Here is a 16,021-nt window from a genome sequence, read left to right on the forward strand (position 1 = left end):
ATAGGGACTGATTCCGATGTTGTTAGGAAACTGTTCCGAACGAATCAGCCTCGGACTCATGTCTGAACGAATAGAGTCCTGCGAGTCCAGACGACCGATTACGATGCTAACCTACATCGTTCGGTCGGGCTCACATTGTCAATCAATCAATCGAAGTAAGCTTTATTTGAAATCACATAGTGAATCATAAAACCTGCAAAATACATCCATATCAAAATTTAAAAAATTGTTTAAAAATCTAAAAACTGCCATGAATAATAACAGTCATCCCCTGAAGAATCAATAGCATTTCTACAACTGCTTCCTATAATTATTAACGTCCAGCAAAAACAGGGACATTACAACACATATATACAAGTTCGGTAGCGTTTGCAGTTACATAAAAGCTGATTGACATTGTAGAAAACCCCATGGTGCCTGCCACATTGTGCATAGTTGGGGAGAGGGGTCCCTCGTGTAGTCACACGGGCCCCATTTGTGCGCCTCCAGGTGAAGGGGGCCTGCAACGGGCTCCCAAAGACAGATTCCGACAGCTGTTTCGTGTTGGTCTAACTGAATCGGAAGGGCTGTCCGAATCTGTCATCGTAATCGCCCGTCCGGAAACCATGTCCATAGAGCTGTACGAATCGGCTCTGAAAGAGTCGGGCTGTCGGAATGCTTTCGGAACCGATTCGGACTGCTCGAATGGCTTCCGGGCATCATAATCGGTCATTGGGAAATGTGTGCGATTCATTTGGAAACAAGAGTTCAGAATCAGATTCAGCAAAACCGAATCCCATTCCGAGCCTTTCCGAACGACATTGGAATCGGCCCCAATGTGGTAAAGTCAGGATTAAACATCAAGTAGTGTAGAGTAATGACTAAAAGTGTTCCAAATGTGCTATGTTGGGCAGTAGAGTGGGTGTTTGTGTCTGCCCACCTCAGTAAATGACACACTTTGTCAAAATACTTTATAGCATTTGCTATCTTAACAGAACCTAGTTCTCAGCTCTACTACTATTTCCAGATACGAGACTAAAGGCACAGGGAGATGGTGAAACCTCGAATTGTATTTCATTTCAATTCAATAATCAAGCTAAATCTTTTATGCACTTGCCATGCCAAAAGCAGCTATAGCAGCTAGAGAAGGCTTACCCGAGAATGCAGTAGAGGAGTAGCGATTCAGATACAAAATAAGACACCAATGTCACATCTATGAGTCTTCTAGAGACTAGCAGCTTAATTTAGAGTGCAGTATGGAATGAAACCCTGAAAATAACTCTGTAACTCACTGTCCAAACCATGTAAATGCTTGCCTTCCCCTATGCCCACCTTAGACCATCCTATCCCTCCTCAGGCCCCCCCCATCCAGGCATCAATGTAGCCCTTGGCCACACCACAGAGCATCATTTTTGGGCCCCTGGAAAAATATTTGCAAGTACCCATAGATTAGAATATCAGGATAGCAAATACAATCAATCGTGAAAAAAGTTACAATTTTCCTTGGTAACTGTTTGAATGCCAATTTTAGTGTGCTATCCAGGTGCACTCTCTGTTAAAGCTTCAGATGGCGTCCTTATGTGTTGAGGTATACAATTTTCATCAAAGAAATGTAATGTTTCCACCCTTATGAAGGTCCCTAAATGCATTGGGGTTATTGGGACATAAGATGAACAGTGGAGAAGCAATGTGAAATTAGCATTTTTGAAATAAAAAAACAATACCACGTTGATTGACGTTTTGAGTGCAAATAATTTTTGACATCAATATTAAGTCAATAAAAAAACCTGAAAGCATTGCATGATGAAAGGAATTAATTTGATAGAGCAACTGAGCTGTGTCTAGTTCACAAGGGCTTCATACTCAATGTCAAGATTGAAAAGAATCTTTTCCAACATACAGTCTGGTCATCAATCAATCAATCAATCAATCAATGCATTTATATAGCGCACTACTCACCCGGAGGGTCTCAAGGCGCTGGGGGGAGGGGGTCCGCTACTGCTCGAACAGCCAGGTCTTGAGCTGCTTCCTGAAGGCGAGGGGGTCCTGGGTCAGGCGGAGGTGGGTAGGAAGGGAGTTCCAAGTCTTGGCGGCCAGGTAGGAGAAGGACCTTCTACTGTGGTGGCTCTTCGAATGCGGGGGACGGCGGCGAGGGCGTGGCTGGTCGATCGAAGCTGGCGTTTGGGAGCGCAGTATGTCAAGCAGCATGTAAAAGCAACAATGCAAGTTTTAGCAAAGGTTTTAAAGGACAAACATTGTGCAAACATATGTTCCCTGGTTAAGCCTTCCATTCCCAACCAACAATCACATCTGGATTCAAAACAGGCCCTAGTACTGAGGTTATTACTCATAAAGCAAATGTAACCCGAATGCCTGGAATATTGGCTGTAAATGATTGATGTGCAGTTTATCTAAAGTGCTGAAAATACTAACTTATGCAATATAACAATAAAGTATGTTTACATTTTAAAAATCACCCATGGATTCCAACCCACAACTTGCACATTGCCAGCAGTATATGGGTTCTAATGTAGATTTGACAACAAAGCCAAGTGAAGGAGGCAGTGTCCACCATAGGGTATTACTAAGAGAATCATGGGGTTCAGCGGGTGACTGCATATATATTGAGAGGCTCCAAAATATCCCCAGAATTAGTTTGACATCATAGAGGAAAATACCACAGCATTTTGAATGCAGACCAACTAATTATGCAGTCAATCTAAAACCAGTGGGAGGGCTTCTCATTAATATCACTGCCACCCACCTCCTGGACTCCAGCAACATAATCCTGTAAGAACTAGATGATAGAGGGAGTTAATTTTATCGATTTAAAGAGTTTTCTATAGCACTGGCAAGACCAGAGGGTATCGGAGCGCTTTACAGACAATTGATTGTCAGACATTGGTAAAGGCAGTGTTGGGTAAACATAGGATTCACAGCAGCGATTTCCTTGGAATCATATTGGATACAGATAACAAGTTGTTGAACAGAGTCTTTATGAAGTCAGATCACAGTAATACCTGGAGGAGAATAGACAGTGGGCCTCTACTCAACGAGGAGGTTTCAGTTGGGATTCAGGTTGTGAGATGGGCAACAGAGGCTGAGGCAGGGCCGGCTTTAGCTCAGGTGGTGCCCGGTGCAAAAATAATTTTTGTCACCCCATTACTGCCTCTGCTGATTCTCTCAATACCACCAGGCCAAAGTGCCCCTCACCTCTCCAATCATAAGTTATTGTTCAACACAGCGACCCCCTCCTAAGGTCAGCGCCCCCTTCACAGGGAAGCACCCAGAGCGGCCGCACCGGTCGCACTGCCCTAAAGCCAGCCCAGGGCTGAGGTGCTGATTGAGGATAAGGTCTTTTAGTTGTCTTTTGGAGCTCATGAAGGAGGGATTCGTCATGATATTTACGGAGAGGGAGTTCCAAATTTTGGAGGCATTGTCCAAGAAAGAGCGTGTTTGGGATTTTTGTTTGTGAGAAGAATAGTGTTGGAGCTCCTCAAGTATCTCGTCTGTTTTGTCTTTATGAGTTTGACAGCAAGGTAGGCTGGTTTCGCTGTGTGAAGGGCATTGTGAGTGAGACAGGCAGTTTTGAAGTAGCAGCGATCTTCAATCTGAGCCACTTTAGCTTTTTCTGTGAGCGGGAGATGTGATTGTGATATTTGATTCCAGGGACCATCTTTCCTGCTGCATTGAGTGTGGCTCTTAATGGCGCTAGGTGCAATTTTGCAGTGCCAGTGAGGGTGGCGTTTCCGTAGTCGAGTCGTGAAAGAACCAAAGCTTGTGTGGCAGTTATTAGATCATTCAGGGGGAGGAAAGGTTTTATTTTATGTAGGACATTTAGGTTGTAGAATGCATTCTTTGTTGTATTCTTTTTTTGATGGTTCATGCTCAGATTTGAGTCCAGGGTGATCCCCAGGGATTTAACAGAATCGACTGGAGTCAGTTTGTAGTTTAGAGCATCAATGATATTTATTCATTCTCTGACTTGGGTATTCTGTCCCTTGTTTGTCAGGAGGAGGACATCTGTTTTGTCTTGGTTGAGTTTCAGGTGGTTGTATGTTAGCCAGTTTTGCAGTTTAGTGAGCGCAGTATTCAGTCATCTTAAGTCCTCTGCTGAGGATATTTCTAGGTAGAGCTGGGGTTCATCAGCATAGAGGTGGTATGAGATTTTAGCTTGTTTGAGCATGGTGGTGAGGGGTTTCATGTAAATATTGGAGTGTGTAGGTGAGAGCACTGAGCCTAGGGGGACACCCCTGGTTATAGTGGAGATCTCAGAAATGTTGTTGTTTATTTTTATTTGTTGGTAGCAGTTATGTATGTAGGAGGCGACCCATTTCAAAGTCAAACCGGCAGCTCCGATCTGGGTATGGAGGGATTTTAGAAGCAGTTTGTGGTCAACCATGTCAAAGGCTGCTGACAAGTCTAGAAGGATGAGTAGACAACATTTATCAGCGTCTAAGGATTTATGCATGTCATCTACTATAATCAAAATATATGTTCCCATGCTGCAATCCTTCCTGAAACCCGATTGGAATGAGTCAAGCACTGCAGGCATAAAGCTGCTGGTAAAAAGTGGATTAACCAGACGATTCTATAGAAACCATTTCAGAATCCTGTCTCGTGGTTCAATCGTTTTGGAGGAGAACCGTTCGCAACTATTCATCAGCCCTGTCTGGCATTTCGCTCAAAGGACCTGTTGGACACCTGTCTCTTTTATTGGACAACTATCTGCTACATACTATACAGGGGTCATCTTGTATATCCTTTCTGTCCTGAAGATGGTCTCGGCAATTTATTTATAGAGACCGAAACGTCGACCTACGCTCTTTCTTCATGGAATTTAATTACCAAACTTGAATATAGAAGAAAAGCGCTTACAACGGTTACAATGAAGTTGTTTGATTTCTAATATATGCACTTCTTGTATTTCTGTTGATATACTTTCTGTACCCTATATATGATTAACAATACATATAAAATATATATATATTTTACATACACCCGTGTTCTTCTGTTCTCTATGTTTGGATCACATAGTGTGACTATATCAAAATTGATTCACTAACTAAAATTGTTGAATTTATTTACAGACTATCATTTATGTGGGTCTTAGATTAAAATCATTAAAATCATCTACATTTCACAATCAAAATCCCTTGAAGGTATCTCTACCCTTTTATCTCTTTGCTCAAACCCTCAAGGGTATATTAGGTTGCTCATTGTGCTATATAGCGTCGACAAGCTAGCTGGTGTTTTACTTATATGCAACACTTATTGAATAAATGAAAGTTCTTCAAACCACTCTTTGACTTCTCAGTGGCAACAAGTTGGTTACTAACCAATGGTCCACGCTTTTCTACATATGAAGAGGAACCCCTGTTGGCACAGGATCTTGGTTGAGAACAAAGGATCTTTCTGGGTGCTGCAGGGGTGTGAGGAGCAGTCCACGATATGACGATTCATAGGAGCAGCAACAATCTTGAAAGAAGAATTGTTAACTTTGACTTAAAGGCAGGATCTTCTCTGGTGTTGAGGTGTGAGGAACAGCATCTGACACAAATCAAACCTTTTAATCCCCCAGACAAAGACAGGCACAAAGTGACGTGTCTACATCACAGCCCACAAATTCTTAAGCTCACCTGACACAGGCTTCCAGATGAAGCCAGGTGCATTGTGATGGTTTGAAAGTTTACTTGTAAATCATCTATGTCCAGAGGACTGAACTATTTTGAATATTTTACCATTAGTAGAAGTAACAGTATCTACCGGAGAAGGCACAGTAACCTGAGTCTTGTTACTCACAAGGCATAGACCACGCTCTCGCACAAATATTGCTACCACTTTATCAACATCAGGACCCAAACATCTATCCTGATATCTTAATACAAGCAAAGGGTGTCAGTTATGATGACAACTCTTTAATATTCTGTCAACAGTTGATCATGTGCTCCAAACGTCTTCTAGCACCATGTAATCCATGAGACTCCACTTTGAGGTGCATGTTGTCGTCTATAAGGACTACACACCACAGCAGCACAGAGATGTTTCCATTTACCTTGCTCAGGGAAAGAGTTGCAGTGACACACAAAAAATAGACAATGGATAGACAGGAAACAAATCAACTCACTTAAGCTGAGTTGGGTTGCTGATGTAAGAGAGGGTGTTCAAGGAAAGAGAGTCCACAGTGATCAAGATAAAATGTGCAGATTGGATGATGAATAGGAAACCCATTCCCGTCAAGAAGGGTTTTCAACAGGTTTTTTTTCCAGTTCAGTGAAGTGACAGACAATCAAGTGGTATTGTTTGATGGCAGAGTGTGGAACAAACAGTATGTTTCTCTTATTTTTAGGAGTATGGCAAAATATGTGTTGGATTTGATGGGAGTGAAAGCCGACAAAACAAACAATACTTCACTCAATGGTGTCAAACTGGTAAACAGGAGCAGGACAATCCCTGTATGGCACAATGATTATGCCATCACATAATCTGTTGATCAGCTGTTGCCTGGAATTTTAGAGCTTGGGTTATTTATTCAAATTTTGTTTTAGCTTAGTTTATTTATGTATTTAGTTTTTTTGCTCCACTTTCCTGTGTCACTCTTGTTTTCCCATTCTGTGTGTAAGTGGATAATAAGGGAGCGATATATGGGATTGTGCTGGGGTCGTGGTGTTTGGAATTTGAAGGCATTCTGTATTCCATTTGACCATGAATGGACATGAAGATTGTCCAGTTGCTGCTGCGTCAGCAAGTAGGCCAGTGTTCCCCTTTATGCTGCACTTACCAAATAAATTATTGTTCTTCAAATCACTCCATGACTTTCCAACGGTAAGCTCAAGTCCATTCAACTTTCCCCAGTCTATAATCAGGAATACTCAAGAGCTAATTCTTGTACCAGAGATGTCGTAACAGAGCTCTCTGATTTGTCGTCTGATGCTCTCAATAAGACGTTCTGCAAGAGGTTGTATGCCAGCTCCACAAACAATATCTCTGCAGGTTGTGGTCTCTCCAGTATCCCCAAGACATGCTACTTATTACAGCTTCTTTTCAAAGTAGATCCGTATTCCTCCTCTGCTAGTAGGTACTGTCCCAGTGGGAACACCACTGCCAAGAAAACCTTTACCCAGAAGGCCTTGACCATGGTTCATATCCCAAATGTGCAAAATGTAAAGGCGGATTCTCTCCTCAGAACATTTCAAAAGACTCATGATTGGCTCCTAAGTGGCAAGGTTTTAAAAGGCGTTGTTCGTGTGTAGGATTTTACTCAGTTAGACCTCTTCATAAAAGCTTAAAAAGTGTCCCGACTTTGCCACTAGAGTCAGAGGTGAAGGACCTTTTCATTGTTTAATTAGGGAAATTTCTTTACGCACTCCCAAAGATTCCCATAATTCTGTCAGTCATCATTAAACTGACCCATTCCAGGTGCAGAACGGAAATGATGATGGTGGATCATAGATCGCTTTAATCTTCATGAACATCTGCACAGCAGGCTGTTGTGCAAACCAAATTTTGCTCAGACGTTCAAGGGTAAGATTCTAAATTCCTTCCTACGATTTTATTTTATTTATTTTTATTTCTAGAGTTTTCTATAGCGCGAACAAGACCCAGAGTAGGGTATCAAAGTGCTTTACAAAACAGAGCAGAGTAAGTATAAAACATTTTATAAGAACAGAGCAGAGAAAGTATAAAAAATTTGTTCACAAGGTTTGGCAGGTAGCAGAAGTGATAAAAGGGAAGATTTGTTCGGAGCAGTAAGAATAAGTTCAGGTACAGTGTAGAACAGTTTGAGGTAGTAGACTATATCAGTGCCTTGAATATCAGTGAAATAGCCTGTGTGATAGTAGGGCCCCAAACAGTGAGGCATGTGCAGAATTAAGGGAGGAACTTGCTCATCAGGAATTAATTTTGCTTCCCTTTTGAATAGTGTTATGGAAGGGATTTTTCTGATGCAAGGAGGGATGGCGTTCCAAATTCGTGGTGCCGCTCCAGAGAATGCTCTGTCCGACGTTTTTGTCTTGCTGAAGCGAGAGGGTTTCAGAAGTAGATTGTCGGTGCTCCTAGAGTGTCTGTTTCCTCCGGAAAAAGAAAGTTTCTGGGAAAGGTACTGGGGGGTATTGTGATGTAGAGCTTTATGAGTGGCCATCTTAAGGTGGATTCTAGCTTCATAGGGTAGCCAGTTGAGTGCCTTCAGGTGTGGCGATATGTGGTCAAATTTCCTAGATCCTGTTAGGAGTCTTGCTGCTGTGTTGAGACTTTTAGAGGGGCTGTGAGATTTTGGGAAGCCCAAGAGGGTAGTGTATTCGTACTCCAACCTCGAGATGACTAAAGCCTGAACTGCAGTTTTGAGGTCATGGTTCTCAATAAAAGGTTTCATTTTTCTGAGATAGCTGAGGTGAAAGTGGGCATTTTTAGCCAACAGATTGATGTGCGTTTGCATGTTAAGGTTCTTGTCTGGTGTAACTCCAAGTGATTTGGTGGAGTCCACCAAAACCGGCGTTCAATTTAGAGCAGTGATCAGCTTGGTCCATTCCTTTATTTCTGGAGAGTTTTTTTTTGGGGGGGGGGGGAGGGGATAGGAGAATTACATTTTTTTAGAGTTAAGCTTGAGGAAGTTGGTTGTTAGTCAGTGTAAGGGCTTTTTGAGAGATTTATTATCATGTTTATCTTATCGATGGAGGTGATCTTGATGTAGAGTTGAGTGTCGCCCGCGTACATGTGGAAGGAGATATTCACCTGTTGTAGTAGTTCGGTTAGTTGTTCGACATAAAGGTTGAATAGCGCGGGGATAGGGTTGAGCCTTGTGGTACACCTAGTAGGTTGGGTGAAGAGGGAGAAAGATTTTTATTCACCATTGACAATTGCGTTCTGTTTTCTAGAAAGGATTTGAACCACTGAAGGACTGTGCCAGATAAACCCATCCTGTTTTACAGTCTTCTTAGAATTTTGTTGTGATTGACCATGTCAAAGGCTGAGGACAGGTCAAACAGGACAAGTAGGCAGGTTTCATTACGTTCAAGAGCAAGGAAGGTGGCGTCTACTATGTGCAAATTCACTGTTTCTGTGCTATGCCCGGGTCTGAAACCCGATTGGCAGTCGTTCAGTAGTTTGAAATCCGTGATGTGTTGGTTCAGTTGTTGCTGAACACATTTTTCCAGGACCTTGGCTAGCATGGGAATGTCAGTTATAGGTCGGAAGTTATTAAGGTCGGAGGTGTTTGCTGTCGGTTTTTTAGGATAGGGTTGACTTGACCAATTTTTAGGCAATCCGAGATTTGACCTTGCTCTAGCAAGGCATTGATGATTTTGGTCCAGAGAGGGGAGATGAAATTATAGATGTGTGGAAGGCAGTTTGAGGGGACAGGGTCATTGAAGTGGTTATTGGGTTTAATAGTTGCTAAGGTTTTGGTGATGTCATTGAGATGGCAAAGTTTGAATGTAGACCAATGTGAGTTATTTTTGGGCAGAGGTAGATCAAGTTGTTTGGGATTTTCAGCTTGTGTACTTTTTGGGGTAGCTGAATTAACTGCTGCCGTCCTTAGCTCGAGTTGGAGGGAGTTGGTTTTAGCTGTGAAGAATGAGGAAAATTCTTCACTACTAAGCTGTGATTTTGAAGTCAAGAGTGCGGTTTTGGCCGATTTGTTAGATTATTGCTTAAGCATTTCAAAGAGTTTCTTGGGTCTATTTTTGGCATTGTGTAGTTCTATCTTTTTTGATTGTACAATACTTTGGTTATAGGTGTTCTAGATTTGCTGAGTAGTCTGAGTTGGGGGAGGGGATGTTGTCTCGATTTCCGTTATGTTAATCTTAGTTTACGTCTCTCTTCAATCAGGGCTCCGGTGAACCATGGGTTTTTGTCTTTGTCCGGAATTCTTTCGAGTTTTGGTGTGGCTACTTGGTCAAAGACTTTGGTAATCAAGGAGTTGTAGTGAGCAGTGAGGTCATTGATGTCTGACATGTTTTTGAGAGGAGTGAGAGCTTTTGCACAATGGGAAGCCAGTTTGGTCCAGTTGAGGTTTTTCATGTCTCTTATCCAGTGTTTAGGCTTGAGTTGCTGTGAGTAAGTTTTCTTTTTAGTGGAGGGAATTTGGAAAGTAATAATGTGATGGTCTGACCAATCACAAGGGGTGATTGAGATGGATTCAATCATTTTTTCTTTGGAGATGATCCAGTCAAATGTAGCACCATTGGAGTGAGTCAGCTTTGAGCTAGCTTGGATGAGAGAATGGTCTGCTAGGAAGGTCTTGATGGCGTTGACCTGCTTGTCAAGGGGGTCTTTGCAATGGAGATTGAAGTTGCCAAGGAATATGTCATTAGAGTGAGGGGTCGAGGTAGTTGTAATGATTTCCATAAGTTGGTCTGTGAATACCGCATTCTTACCTGGGGGATGGTTGAGTATATGTAGTTTGGGGTTATCTGAGGATTTTAGGGAGACGCCTAGGTATTCAAAGGAATCCAGGGGTTCAGAGTGAAACTTCGGGATGGTGATGTTGGATCGGTGTATGCAGGCAATGCCTCTGCCTTTTTTGATAGGTCTATCTAGTCTTATGATGTTGTAGTTTGGGGGGACTAGAAGGTCTAGGCAAGGTGAGGATGATTCTGTGAGCCAAGTTTCAGTGAGGTTGGTTATGTCCATTTTCAGGTTTAGAATGAGGTCGGCGATGTCAGAGGCGTGTTTTAGGGCTGTGTGGCAGTTTAGTAGGAGGCAGGAGATCTGGTTTGAGGCATTCTTTGGAGAAGGTTCGAGATTTTGGGCGGTAGGGGTTATTGTTTGAAGGTTACTCTGGTTTATCGTTCTGTAATTTTGTTGGGATGTTCTGTTTGTGTTGATGGGGACTGTGATAATATAGAATTCTTCCTTATTTGTGATAGAGCAAGTAGGAGTTTCGTAGTGAAGTAGTAGAGTTTGGATGTCCAAGTCTGTTAAGTGGTTTGGCAGTTTGCGTGTACGTAGAAGTCGATTAGCTAGAGGCAGTGGAATAGTGTTTGGCAAGTTGTTGGCTGCCGATAGAATTTTGAAGATGATTGAGTTTAGAGAGAGAGTTTTCTGCTATATGTAATATGTTTCTGATTTCTAGGATTACATTTTAGAGATTCTGAGAAGTGTGGTTAGTATGGGTTTTGAGTGAATCTAGTTCAGATTGGTAAGAGGGGGAGCAGGGTCGGCATGAAGAGAGGGCTGGGGGTAGAATTGCTGGGGAGTTCGGTGACTGTGAAGGTAGTGTGGTAGGTTTGAGTGGCTGGGAGAGAGGAAGTCGTAAATGAGTGGGGTATGCGCGGGTTGGGGGCTTTTTTATGATTCGGTAGAGTTGCCTTGTCATGGTGAATTTCTATGGCAGTCGGGAAAGGGTTGTGGAGGGGGAGAGGGTTATGGGATAGGAGTGGTGGCGGAGTGTGGACATGTAGAGAGTCGTAGATTGGGTATTAAGGGAGAAGAGTTATTAGTGCTTCTTTTGAGGGTTCTAGGTAAGGGTGATGGTCGCTGCGATTCAGGAGAGATAGGGATAGAGTGGGTGGTTAGGTCCTGGAGGACACTGGGTGGAGTGTTGGTGTGGGTTTTTAGGGTGGGAAAGTATTTGTTGAATAGTTCTAGGTCTTTATTGGCTGCTTGAATAAGAAAAGTGCAGTTTTTGTAGGAAGTTATGTTCAGGGTGGCTCTAAGACTTTGTGCGGGTGTCATTGTAATCCTGGTTCCGTAGGGAAAAAATTTCTTGTCGTGGACGGTTAGTAGCTTGGAAAAGGGAGTTGGCCATTTTTCTTGTGAAAAATATGAGGTAATTGATTATTACACCTTTCTTAGCGTTGAAGGAGGGGTCAAGGAATAGTGTTTCAGGTTTTTTTCTGAGAAGGTTGGGTTTGACAGTTTCAAAGGCATTTTTAGAAAGATTGGGTTATTAAATAGAATATGCGTTGTTTCCTGCCGGTTTCAAATGTGGCCCAGCCATCATGTGAGATTCCTTGTTCTAGGAGGGAAGCAACAGTTTAATGGTAGGTTATGAGCCGTTACAAGATGGCTGCCACTTTGTAGGTGTCTTCACTAGGCTTTTCATTTGCTTGATAGTCCTCTTTTACTTTTTTTTTTTATAGGTTCTGCCATTTTGAGTGCAGGACAGTTGGATGAAGAATGACCTGTAATCAAATGGTGTCTTCACTAGGCTTTCAATTGCTTGGTTGTCCTCTTTTACTTTTTGTTGTTTTTATTTTCATAGGTTCGGCCATTTTGAGTGCAGGAAAGTTAGGCGAGGAAAGGCCTGTAATAAAATGGCTACAGGGATCTCCCTTTCCTGAAGCCAGGTGTGAGAGTTCTGAAGCTCCAGAATTGAGGGAGGGAAAGAGATGGAAATACAGCGTGCAAGGCAGAGAGCCTTATTGTAAGGCTGTGTGGTTCCCGAAATTCGGTAGGAGGACAGGCTGCCAGGTTGAAGGAGCCTTCACTTAGGGTTCAGGAGCTGGTATGCGGCCGCCAGGCTGCGTGTCCGCTTAGAGATGAGTAGGAGGGGTCCTCTCTGGGTATGCAGGCTTAGTGCGGGAGTTCCGTGGTTGAGTGGAGTGGGCAGAGCGAGCGATTTAGACATTGAGCACCCAAACAATGCCAATGGCTCCCAACGTGGAGGAGAACATATGCGGGGCTCAGCGCTGGGTTGCATTTGGAGTTCTCCTCAATTCTGCGGGTTCGGAGCCATGTTGCGATGCGTCGGTGGACCCGGGACAGTGCAGCAGACGTGCTCACTTCCGTCCATCATCCCCTTTTGTATCGCCTCACTCCGGTTCATCTGGCACTGCCAAAGGGAGCTCTATTCAACTCCGCAAGGAATCCTCATTGGCAGGTGGCTCTACAAATAGCCCCCCAGGAGCCCGGACACTCAGCTCCCAGAGCGCGGAGGCAAGAAGCCATGTCGCCGAGCAGATCGGACCCTGGGGGACCACAGTCAGAGCGACGCTCGAGAGTCCCTGCAGTGCGCTTCTTCTTCCTCACCTTATGAGGCACGGACATCAGCTCCCCAGTTCGGAGGCCAGCAGTCACGCCGCAAAGGCGGCCCGGTCCTCTCTGACCAGCCCCACCAGCCCGAGCAACGTTCAGAATCTCCGGTGGCAGCAGGGCCCACAAAACAGCACCCCAAGGGCCCGGGCACTCTGTACCAGTAGTGCGGAGGTCAGCAGCAGTGCCCCAGGGCGGATTAGATCTTCGCACCAGCAGCACCCCAAGGATCTCTGTCCCGGTGAGGGGGAGGTAGGGCGATACCACTATCTTACCCAGACATCACCGCTGCAGGAAGGGAGCTCAGTTTTGTGCACGGAAGAAAGAAGCAGTGCTCCAGGGCGTCATAGCACGTGGCAGCTTTGCTCCTGAGCTTTTCCAATGTGGTCATTTAAATCTGTCACAAGATTGCACGAACCCAATTGGATGATATTTTTGTAAAACCATATTTAGGGCACAATTAATTGTCAAACAGTATTTCTGGCAACGATGGTAGTAGCCTTTCACCAGAACATTCTCCTCTTTTAAACAGAAAAGTTTCTGGTGTGTTTAGAAAGATGTTGACCCAACCATGTGCCAGGAAGAAATGGTTGTTCATCTTTTTTCAGAATTTTAATTGCTAAAGACTTCCAGGGGGGATAGACAATGTGTTTCTCCCAATCAGCAACCCTTCCTCTGAACTCAACGAGTCCTTCTGTAATCAATGTGTCATCCTCTGTGCAAACCAATTTTCAGGGCTTCTCATAAGCATATTGCTTGGAAAGCTCCTTTCATTGTAGAGATTGTTTCAACAAGTAGAATTAACAAGAATTATCAAGATCCAAGCTGTATGCTTCCATGAATGATACACTGTATACTATTAAAATAAAGTGGTCATGAGGATACACTGAACTTTCCTACCCATGGTTGTTTTGGACTTCCACATTAATCAGTACATTTCTCTTCTAACAATCTTTTAGAACCCTTCCACTCTAGTGGAAATGTCTCTTTATATGACAGATATTAAAAGAGGAGTAACATTTTGTCTAGAAAATACAAAGGACACTGGTAAATCCAAACAGTTGCTTGTCACTTATGGGCCTGCTCATACAGGTTTATCAAATTCCATAAATTCTATTTTAATATGCCTAGTGTTGTGGATCTTACTGTGTTATCAGAAAGCCAATAAGTCATTACCAGGTAGACCTAAAGCTCATTCAAGTGGACATGAAACCACTACTACTGCTTTATTGAGAAACATCCCAAGAGCAACAATTTACAAAACAGCTACCTGTAAGTGAATGCATATTTTCACAAAGCATTACTTCTTCAGTTTGATTCTAGAGCTGACCCTCAGGTGGGTCAGGCCTCTCTAAAAAAATCTCTCTGGCTAAAGTTGGAGATTTTTCCTTTGCCTGTTGCCCTCTGCCACTATTTTGTCTAGAGAGGAGCTGCTACTCCATTCAGCGCTTATGATTGTCAATGGATATCATCTGAAACAGAATAAAGGATTACTTATCTGTAAACCTAGTTCTCTTTCAAAGGAATCTCCATTGAGATTATATTCAACCTCCCCATCTCTTTGCTGCAAGAGGAGATCTATTGTTTGCCACTTAGGTTGACTCAAAAGAACAGGAACTGGTGCAACTGCTACTGACAGGGCATGATAGGATGCTGGTTGTTTGTCATTCTGCAATAAGTGTTGTGTCCATTATCCTAGCCTTTAAAAGCTGCAGCATATCAGGTTACAACATCCTCCCTTTCACTCATTTTTTACAAAAGGTTTATGAAAGGGTTCTTCTTGTCACTTTAAAATAGGTGTTATTTTAGATTTATAATTGCTATCTTTAATTAGGAACATTAATTGCATTTGACCAATGTAGCCTGCAGGCAGCCTTACAAAATTATTTTCATTTTAAACAATTGGCTTTTCTTTTTAAAAGTGTATATATAAATACATTATATTTTTCATAACTTGCTCAGATATCCTGCACTTGGGCAGGGATTATATAGTGCTTATGGACATCAATGCCCCTGTCCTGAAGAAGAGCAATGTAGCTCTCTTTGTTTCACTACAGGTTTTACTTTTTCCACAGCATTAGCTTTGGATATCCCTACATCAATAAAGCATGTTTAGGCCAGCTAATCTCCCCGACTTTTACCCCATTTCTATTGATCCTGTTCCCGCTTCAGCTCGTGTCCATTAGCAACAACATTTAGTCCAGAAAACATCTCCTTTACCTTTTTCCTGGCTATTCTTCTCTTATGGGCAGTCACCTCCACCCTTTGGGTGAACACTAAGCATGGGCGGAAAATTCGTTCCGCTAGCGGAATTTGCAGATTGTTGGCAATTTCGCGGTCCGCGAATCGCGCAAAATTACCCAAAAATCCGCAATTCGTTAGTTGGCGATTTTTTTTTGCTTGGTCGCACTTCAAAAATACAATCTCGCGCCGTTGACTTAACGTGATTCTGAGTTCGCCGAGTTGTTTTCCTCCCGGTTTGCATGCGCTGCGCCATTTTTGATCTGGCTACGTGATTGCGCGAGACTTTTTCGACCGCGAGTACGTCATGGAGTCCCGTCATCTTGCACTGCGAGACTTTGAGAACGCAAATACGTCATAAGGGCCCGTGATCACGCATCGCGAGAGTAAATAATTGCGAATGCGTAGATGCAACGCGCAGCTGACTTCCGGCGGGAGATTTGAACAGCTCACTTTCCCGAAGTCGCAAAAATTGCAATTCTGCACAAGAAATCTATCGCTGGCAGCATAAACCTTCTGAAAATGATGATTTAGATCAGAATAACTCCTCAGATTGACATTTGGCTGCACTTTTTTGTGCAAGGAGTCCATTTTGGGGGGGTGGTAGGAAGGAAGTGCCCCAGAATCTCCAACTTCCTGTTCCTGTCCAGCAGGCTCCTCCCAGTGCTTTGTCCATGTCCTGGTCACTTTTCATTTGGATCTGGAGCTGGAAGGATTACTCTTTTTGGCTGCTGCTGGATATTTGTATTTGAGGACTTTTTGCTTGGATCACTTTTGGATTTGAGATTTTACAAGTAAATTGGTTTTGTTTGTTTGGGGCATTGCAGTT

This window comes from Lissotriton helveticus, chromosome 5_1 (assembly GCF_964261635.1).
Source record: "Lissotriton helveticus chromosome 5_1, aLisHel1.1, whole genome shotgun sequence".
Classification (NCBI taxonomy): Eukaryota; Metazoa; Chordata; class Amphibia; order Caudata; family Salamandridae; genus Lissotriton; species Lissotriton helveticus.